The sequence below is a fragment of the Castor canadensis genome, chromosome 17 (genome assembly GCF_047511655.1).
Source record: "Castor canadensis chromosome 17, mCasCan1.hap1v2, whole genome shotgun sequence".
Classification (NCBI taxonomy): domain Eukaryota; kingdom Metazoa; phylum Chordata; class Mammalia; order Rodentia; family Castoridae; genus Castor; species Castor canadensis.
The window spans coordinates 3,526,492-3,533,488 of record NC_133402.1 but is presented as its reverse complement, the minus strand read 5'-3'; positions in this window follow the sequence as shown (position 1 = coordinate 3,533,488).

The following is a 6,997-nucleotide window of genomic DNA, read 5'->3' as shown; positions in this document are numbered from 1 at the left end:
AGTAGTAATGGGTGAGGGATGGGGAAGGAAGAGACATAAAAATGGGCAGAAGAAGTAGAAAAGTATTTCTGGTATAATAGGGCAGAATTTGGAATGATTGCTCTAATCTTTGACTCTGGCCCTACCTATCCCTTTGTTGGCTCACCAATGCATCTCCCAACCCAGCTCCTATCTGCCTGGACACCAGTGTACTCTCTGGATACCTGCCTTTCTTTGAGAGCACTCCCCCACCCTCTGCCTGGAACATCTTTCCTCTTGACCCCAGATTTGCCTGTCAAGGTCCTTACCCCACCTATACTGAAGGTACTTTCCAAACTCTCTATCTAAATGACCCTCATGCTCTTACCCCACCCTACTGGGTCCCTTTCTTAGGGCCTTTCCCATGGCCTGCTTTGTTCTGAGCTGTGGAGGAGTCTGGGCCCTCAAGGAAGCCATGAAGGTGGATTCATAGGCTTGTTATTATTATTAATTGTGGGAAAATACACAGAACAAAAATATATCACCTATATTCATTTGTTAGGGCTGCCATAACAAAGTTTCACAGACTGGGTGGCTTAATCAGTAGAAACTTATTCCTCATAATTCTGAATGGGAGAGAGGGTGGGTCTGGGAAGAGCTCTGTAGGTACTCAGGTATCATTCCTAGAACTAAGACTTTCTTCTTCAACGTCAAAATTATTTTGATAGTCTCTAAAGTATCTCAGATGTAGCCTTACAGTAGAGATCTTGTTTTTATTGGGGGAACATTATGGCCCAAAGAGCATCAGGGTGACTAAAAGTGGTGTATAAATCTTCCAAGCCCCAGCTCACCCATTTTGGTCTAAGCAGAATCTTCTGAATAGGTCTTTGGAGTATGAAGGGGTTGTCTCATCTCACATCCCTACCTCCATGGATCCATGGGCTGGGCCAGGAGCCATGGTGAAGTGTGCTGGGGAGAGTGATAGTGTTATGCAGAAGGAATTAATTTTTCAGTCAAAGCCAAACATCCCTAGGTCTTTGGAAAAGCAGAATGAAGCTTGAACTTGAGACTTCTATGCTCTTGGTTTTGTCACTGGAACTAGGATCAGGTCAAACCTGGGAAAGTTCCCATAGACCTTAACCTCAACCTGGAGTACAGAGTTTGTAGCAGAGGGTACTGTGTTTGTGGCCTTTGTTGTGACTTTGTTCTTGACATCACAGGAAAGAATTTAAGGGTGTGTCTGCTTAGGTAAGAAGTATAGAATTTTTTTTAGGAAAGTAGAAAAGCAGGAAACAAAGCACATCCCAACAGACTGGAGAAAGCATGCCAAGTCTTTTGTTTAAGACATATTTATAAGACTTGAGTCCGTCCAGGGATCTATAGGTCCTTATCTCTGTGTGTTCTTCATTTCCACCATCTGGCTTGTTAATCATTTGCTGTGACAACCTTCCTCTAATTGCATCTTATGTTCTTAGAACTGATATTTGGGATTCCCAGAGACAAAGTCGCCTTCGTTGATATAGTTATTATATGTTTGAGGTGTTTTCTTTTAGAAGATATTTATTTTCCTTTAACAAGGTCTCTTTTCAGTCCAAGGATGAGTTTTGCCAGATGTTTTTCTTGAGATTCTTACTCAGGATATGATTATCCACAGCTCCAGGCAAATCATTAGTGCAAGGTTAAGAGCATGGCCAGCTGCTATAGCCTGATGGGGGGAAGTGAGAGACTGCAAGTTACCTATTAATACGGTGCTTTTCCTTAAAATCTGGCTCTTGGTTCCCAAGCCTTAATGTCCTCAATTTGGCCTGTCTCTGGTCCATTTTCAGTTGTAGTTCCCTTTAAGTCCCCTCCAAATGGGAAGATAAATGTTCCACACTATGAAGGGCAAAGGGTCAAATGGTGTCCTTGGAGAAAGACGGCAGGCAAATGTTTGGCCTACATTTGGCTCATAGATTGATTCTGTACTTACACTGGGACATAGATGTGTCAAGTGCTCTGGGAATTCACTTCACATAAGATACTGAAGAGCTGGTTCAGGAGGAGTTATGAAGCTATTCCGTTCCTATCTCCTGCTACCTGCTCAACTCCTCCCTGGAATCCATTCCACCTTGGGAAGACAGAACTCATTTCTCAGATCGATGGAGAGCACTGAAGTAAGGCCCATTAAACACAAGCACTTCTCATGAATTTGTAGTGCAGATGTCCAGCAATTTTTCCTACAGATGTGTGTCTCTCTCTCAGCAACACTACAGATTGCTAAAGACCCATATCTAACTCTGCTGCGACAAGAAGAGGCCCAGACCCAAACCAAGTCAGACACACCTGTTTGCTCCTCTTCCCAGGTTAGCTGTCTGATGGCTGTAGTAAGAGAGTGTGGAGACGCTGCTGCAAATGACACTGCTATTCTGGATTGTAAGTTATGGCTACCAAGAGCAGCACAACTCTTAGAACCAAAGGCCTCCCTAAGTGAGTAACAAGGGTTGGCAGCTAGTCAAGAGTGTTGTTTAGAACTATCAGGCTCTTATATAGGCCTCTACTCTTCATGAGAGAGACTGGTCTCACTCAAATGATCCCCTCTCCATTACTGCAATGGTGCTTTTTATTTGTTTTAAGTTTTTTTTGTTTTGTTTTTTGAGCTAGGGCCTAGAACTCCCAAGTATTGGGATTATAGGCATGTACCGCCACACTTGGCAATGGTGGGTTTCGATCACATCTTGTGTAAGCATTCTGCCAGGGACCATCAAAACACGTGACTCCTCATTCTTCCTGAGAGCTCCAGGAAGAACTGTCCTGGTTATTTGCAGCCTGGAGCTGGCAGCTAACACTGTTTTGGATGCTCTTTATTATGGATGCTGCTGTATACTTTCTCCTGTAGTTTCTCTGTTTGACATTTTGCTCATATTTTTCTGGCTCCTGACCTTGTATCTGAGTAACTTTAATGATAATTCAGTATTCCCATGTGCCTATTGTAGACATATGTCCTTAGAGTAAGTTTTCCAGACTTGACTGTGGTGGATAAAGATGAATGCTTCCCAGGATGTTCATATTTGTCATAGTAGATATGGCAACATCTGCAAGTGACTGTCATAGCAGGGCTTTGATTAAAACCTGCAGCCCTCCACCAGGATTGAAACAATCCCCAAGAATGGCTTGCTTAGTGATAGTTGAGACTTCTAGCCAGTTGTCTCTCCCAGCTGAGTGGCAGCAGGCTAGAAGTGTCTTCTCTGGAGTGCCTGATTAATCCAAGGTGTGGGGAGTGGAGGAAAGGGAGAGTTCCCTACAAAATGACTAGGCTGGAATATTCTAAAGCAGAATGGTCTGAATAGCAATAGAATCACCTGGGAAGCTTTACATACCTATGTGGTGCCCCTCCCCATCATCAAATGGTTATGTCAGAAAACGTAAGAATGGGGTCAGGATGTTAATGTTAAAAAGCATCCCAAATGACTACTGTGCGTGGCCAGGGCTGTGAACCACTGATGTTCAATGAAGCCTGTGGTTGACAAGTGCCACCACTGGCTCTGAATTTCTGACCAGCTCTTTAGTAACTCCTCCTAATTGCATTGACAGTCAAGGCATTGTCACTATTTAAGAACAGCTTCTAACTTTAAAAAGGCCGAATGACTAGAAAAATGAACACTAAGCAAAAAAAAAATTAAATTTATGCTTTGGTATCTTCTGAGAAATGAGAAGTTATTAATTAGTGAAATGAAAAAAGGATAGGATTAAAAATTCAGAAGACAGAAAAATTTCTGTCAGAAAAAATTTTGAGAGTAGAATTACTGTTGTGCAAAATTCTTGAAGAGAAAACCAAAATAAGATGGAAAGAGAAACCTCAATTAAAGGGAAAGTTGAGGAAATCTTCCAGAACATTGAGCAAAAAGTCAAAGACAGAAATAAGAAAGTCGCAGAGATGGAAAGTAGAGACAAGAAAATGAGAGGAAGAGCCCAGGAAGCCCACTGTCCAAATAATAGGGAGTTTCAGAAAGAGACCAGAGAAAACAGAGTGGAGATCCTCAAAGAAACACTTCAAGAAACAATTAAGAACATGACTGAAAGGGACCAGCAGGTGCCCAACTCAATGGGTAAAAACAGACCCACACCAAGATATATCTTCGTGAAACTTCAGAACTACAGAGGGAGGGCTGGAGGTGTGGCTCAAGTGGTAAGAGTGCCTGTATAGAAAGCATGAAGCCCTGAGTTCAAACCCCAGTGCTGCAACAAAGCAAAACAAAAAACTACAGAGACACCTTCCAGAGAGGAAAAAAATAGGTTCTAGACAGAGAATCAAGAATTAGAATGGCATCTGAGCTTGCAGCACCAACCCTGGAAGCCAAAAGCCTCTTGACAACAAACAGTATAGGCAAAGCATTTTATTTCTCTTAGCTCAATGTCCTTGTGTGTAGAAAATCAGCACAGTGAAGTATAACCTGAGTTTCTTCAGACCACTCCAAAGCTGTTCTGTACAAAAATGAGCAGATTCCTCCTCTCCCTTCCCCCATGTGGTCAGGGCTGATCTCCATTCCCCTGTGGTGTCCTTGGGAACCTCTAGCAGCTCTTGAACTCTTGTGATACTAAAGGTTTGCTTCAGTCTGCTGTGAAGTGGGGGAAAGCCCCCTCCCTTTGTCCACTCTGTCAGATGGATCACTCAGCAGTGCTAATTATACCATGCGCTCTTGCAGAGTTTGAAATGAAATGGCTTGTATTCATTTCCTCTGGCCCCCATAACAAATTGCCATAATATGGATGGTTTAGAACAACAAAAATTTATTACTTTACAGTTCTAGAGGCCAGAAGTCTGAAATCAGAGTTCCAGCAGGACCATACTCCTTCTGAAAGCTCTAGGGGAGGATCCCCCCTTGCCTCTTTCAGCCTCTGGTGGCTCCTGGCAAATTCTAGGCAATGCGCCTCTGTGTCGTTGCCTCTGTCCTCAGATGGCCTTCTTCCCTATCTGTGTACCTTCTCCTTTTCTTTTAAGGACACAAGTCACTGGATTTAAGACCACCCTAATCCAGTAAAATTCCATCTTAACTAATTACATGTGCAAAGACCCTATTTTCATGCCAGGTGTAGTGGTACATGCTTGTAATCTCAGCACTTGGGAGGCAGAGACAGAAGGACCTTGAGTTTGAGCCCAGCCTCAGTTACATAGTAAGACCCTGTCCCTACAATAAAAAAAAACTTTCTTTCCAAGCAAGATCACATCCTGAGGTTCCTAGTGGTCGAGAATTTTGAGGGGACACTGTTCAACCCACTACATAGCTCTTGCAGTTTCTTGCACCCATTCCTCTGTTCCTCGCCATTACTCACAGGACAGGATGAGAACAACAAACAGTTGAGCTTTACTCAGTTTCTCCCATCCTCCTTACTTCAAAATGTGATCCCCCCCGCAGAAGGCTTGTCCTTCCATGCCCACTCCAAAGTTTAGTTTTAGGTTCAAAAAACTCTAGTATAAGTGGAGGTAGAGAAGAGCTGTCAACTCATCAGTATATAAAATGTTGCTTACTGTGCTTGTTAAAAACAATTAAGAACAAATTACTTCACATATACGTTATATCTTTTTATTTTTATTTTTATTTTATTTTATTTTATTTTCATTTTTCTTTTATTATTCATATGTGCATACAAGGCTTGGTTCATTTCTCCCCCCTGCCCCCACCCCCTCCCTTACCACCCACTCCACCCCCTCCCGCTCCCCCCCTCAATACCCAGCAGAAACTATTTTGCCCTTATTTCTAATTTTGTTGTAGAGAGAGTATAAGCAATAATAGGAAGGAACAAGGGTTTTTGCTGGTTGAGATAAGGATAGCTATACAGGGCATTGACTCACATTGATTTCCTGTGCGTGGGTGTTACCTTCTAGGTTAATTCTTTTTGATCTCACCTTTTCTCTAGTACCTGTTCCCCTTTTCCTATTGGCCTCAGTTGCTTTACGGTATCTGCTTTAGTTTCTCTGCGTTAAGGGCAACAAATGCTAGCTAGTTTTTTAGGTGTCTTACCTATCCTCACCCCTACCTTGTGTGCTCTCGCTTTTATCATGTGCTCAAACTCCAATCCCCTTGTTGTGTTTGCCCTTGATCTAATGTCCACATATGAGGGAGAACATACGATTTTTGGTCTTTTGGGCCAGGCTAACCTCACTCAGAATGATGTTCTCCAATTCCATCCATTTACCAGCGAATGATAACATTTCGTTCTTCTTCATGGCTGCATAGAATTCCATTGTGTATAGATACCACATTTTCTTAATCCATTCGTCAGTGGTGGGACATCTTGGCTGTTTCCATAACTTGGCTATTGTGAATAGTGCTGCAATAAACATGGGTGTGCAGGTGCCTCTGGAGTAACCTGTGTCACAGTCTTTTGGGTATATCCCCAAGAGTGGTATTGCTGGATCAAATGGTAGATCCATGTCTAGCTTTTTAAGTAGCCTCCAAATTTTTTTCCAGAGTGGTTGTACTAGTCTACATTCCCACCAACAGTGTAAGAGGGTTCTTTTTTCCCTGCATCCTCACCAACAACTGTTGTTGGTGGTGTTGCTGATGATGGCTATTCTAACAGGGGTGAGGTGGAATCTTAGCGTGGTTTTAATTTGCATTTCCTTTATTGCTAGAGATGGTGAGCATTTTTATACGTTATATCTTAAAATATTTTTTTTAGCAAGGATTTGTTTTAGTATAGCAGGATAAAGTAGGGAGAAATAGGGTGGGGAAAGGAGAAATATTTCCTGCTCCCCATGCAGGAAATGTGAGTAAAGACCCTACCTTAACTCCTTTAATTCCCATGCATTCAGTGAATACTTACTAGCTGAGGCTCGGGCACCGCAAGGTTTAAAATCTGTATACATGGCTAGGTCAAAATACTCCTAGATTATGGGGGAGTCTGCAAGGGATTTTGGTAATCTCTAATCAGTCTTCTTTTGCTTTTCTGGAATGCCTGGTCTCATCAAAGTGAAGGCAGCTGTTCGAGACTTGTGACAGCGACTGGATCAAAGAAGTGAGTGGTGGTAAAAATGTGGTAGAGTCCTACAAGCTAAACC